This window comes from Sminthopsis crassicaudata, chromosome 3, assembly GCF_048593235.1.
Source record: "Sminthopsis crassicaudata isolate SCR6 chromosome 3, ASM4859323v1, whole genome shotgun sequence".
Lineage (NCBI taxonomy): Eukaryota > Metazoa > Chordata > Mammalia > Dasyuromorphia > Dasyuridae > Sminthopsis > Sminthopsis crassicaudata.
Genome location: NC_133619.1, coordinates 590,700,559 through 590,703,631, shown reverse-complemented (window position 1 = coordinate 590,703,631; position 3,073 = coordinate 590,700,559).

Below are 3,073 nucleotides of genomic sequence, written 5' to 3'. Positions count from 1 at the left end.
CCAATTGCCTCAGCAAAAAAAAGGAAAAAAAATGACAAATAAGAATTCAGAAAAGCCTATAGAAGAATTGTATAACTTGATAAGAGGGAAGTAAACAGAACCAAGAAAGCAAACAATACCAGTGTCTGGAACATAGCAGGTGCTTAAGGTTTATTGATTAACTGATGATTTGCACAATAATGCAAAAATGAAAATGATACTCAAAGATAAAAGAATTTAGATCAAATAAAATAAACAATATTGGTCTAGAACCAATATTGGTTCTAGAATGGTGACTGATGATATTGCTGTCTTTTTTTTTTTTTCTCCCTGAGGCTGGAGTTAAGTGACTTGCCCAGGGTCACACAGCTAGGACATGTTAAGTGTCTGAGACTAGATTTGAACTCGGGTCCTCCTGAATTTAGGGATAGTGCTCTATCCACTGCGCCACCTAGCTGCGCCAGTATTGCTGTCCTAAAACAGTGAATTAAAATAAAATTACTACATGTTCTTTCAGTTACAATGTATCAGATATTAACTTCTTTCCCCCTTTTATATGTGTGTCCTGAACTCCAAAGTCTTTGGAAAAGCAAACTTTCAGAAGCATACTCTGTAGAGATGTAGTCTGGCAACTGTTTCTGTAGGATGTTAAGTCCTTTCTACTAAGGATTCAGGAAAGAAAATTCTTGTTATCAACTTTATTGTTTGAATCCTGGAAGGTGCTCTGTTTGTATCATAGGTGTTGGGTTGGGATGTAACTGTTCTATAAAAACAAAATGCATTGATGAAACTTTTTTTTTAAAGAAGGTATTGAAAGAGATGATCTCTTGAGTCTTTTCTAACTCTGATATTTTCAGGTCTCTAAAGTTCTATCCACTTTGGTCTTCTAAGTTTTGTGTTCCTATTAATCAGAAAAATGCAAATTAAAACAACTCTGAGATACCACTACAGACCTCTCAGATTGGCTAAGATGACAGGAAAAGATGGTGATGAATGTTGGAGAGGGATATAGAAGGGTGGAATTGTGAACAGATCCAACCATTGTGAAGAGCAATTTGGAACTATGCTCAAAAAGTTATCAAACTGTGCATACCCTTTGATCCAACAGTGTTACTACTGGGCTTATAACCCAAAGACATCTTAAAGAAAGGAAAGGGACCCACATGTGCAAAAATGTTTGTGGCAGCCCTCTTTGTAGAGGCCAGAAACTGGAAACTGAGGGGATGCCCGTCTGTTGGAGAATGGCTGAATATGTTATAGTACATGAATGTTATGGAATATTATTGTTCTATAAGAAACGACCAGGATGATGATTTTAGAGAAGCCTGGAGATGCTTAGTGAAATGAGCAGAACCAAGAGATCATTGTACATGGCAACAGCAAGATTAAATGATGATCAATTCTGATGATGTGACTCCAACAATGAATGATTTAGGCCAGTTCCAATGATGATGAAGAGAGTCATCTACACCCATAGAGAGGACTGTGGGAACTGAATGGCTCACAACATAGCATTTTTTTTGTTGTTTGCTTGCATTTTGTTTTCTTTTTAATTTTTTTTTCCAGTTTGATATGATTTTTCTTGTACAGCAAGATATTTGCACTAATCTGCAAAAAAAAAAAATTTCGTGTTCAAAAGTCCCTGCCAACCAACATTCTAAGTTCAAAGGTTCTTTCCATCTCCAATAATCTATGTTAGATCTCTTTATGGCGCACCCCGAAGGAGAGACAGGAGGCAGAATGTGCCAAGGAAGTCAAACCAACACCACCTCCTTGAACATCATCTTTCGAATCCTGATGGGGAAAGCCTAGTATCCTGAACTCCAAGTCTTTGATTATGAATAGCAAACTTTCAGAAGCATGTTCGATAGAGATGCAACCTAGTAACTGTTTCTGTAGATGCTATAGGCAGAGCTTTGCAAAGAGAGTTCTTGTTACCAATCTTTGCATTGTCCAATGGCTCAACATCCCAAATGGATACAGTTTTTATTGTGAAAATGACATTAAAACATACATTACTGTCTGCTTTGCCACTGCACTCTAAAGACCATGAGACCTTTATATTCAATTTGCAGCAGCCTCCTCTTTAGGAGAGCCCTTGCAAGCAGGGACTGCCTTTTCTTTTACTATCTTGCCCTCAGTTCAGTGCTTGGTATAGTACTTTGTGGTAAACACTTAATAAATGCTTTATCCATTCATTCATTCTGAGGTCCTATGTAATTAAGACAGTCTGTACTTTAAAATTCTTCCTTGTTAGCTCTGCCATGCTACATTTTATGTCCTGAGTTCCATTGCAGCTAGGATATGCCAGAGCTAGCTTCAGATGTAAGTGAAGATGTCAGAAATCAGCAAATGCTTCAAATCAGAGCTTGATTTGTTTATGGTCTAGAGGGGCAAAATGTTCATAATGCAGATTCAATTTAAAAGTGCTTTGTGATAACGTGTGTGTTTTTTTTTTTTTCCAGAGATATTCACCAGCACAGATGTTCCGCAAGCTAACAGTTGTTGCCAGTTCCGAGGTCTAATGTTTCACGGTGTACCACCCACAGTCCATGTTCCAGAGTCCCTTCCGGCTCTGATCTTTTATGTTTCCAACAGTCTAAGTTATGTTGCATGTGGTTTCTGGCTCTAACAACTGCGTTCTAAGGTTCCTTCCAGTGGACATTCGACCTCTTGGGTCATTGGTTCATTCAGACACATGTCCAGCTCCTGCTATGGGTTTTGGAGGTACAAAGCAAAAGAGCGATGCGCAAAAAGCCACACGTGGGGTTCCGTCCTCGTGCTGTCATCCCTCGTGGGCTAGACGGGCCCACGGTGGGCGAAGAGATACAGAAATACAAAAATGTGAGCGGGGCGGGGGGAAAAGAGAGGGGGGCACCCCAGATGCTGTTCCTGATTTAGCACATAGGGCATTTTAGAGAAAAGACAAACGTCGTGCTTCCGTAACGGAAAGGCCTCCCACGAGGGTGGCCCGCAGGGAAACGGGGCAGCCACACGCCAGAGAAACTAGAGGCTGTGCAGTTGTCACATGCTGGGATGCGCTAAGGGCCAGGAGGGTTCGGGCAACTTGAAAGTGAGCGCGATCTGCGCGTGC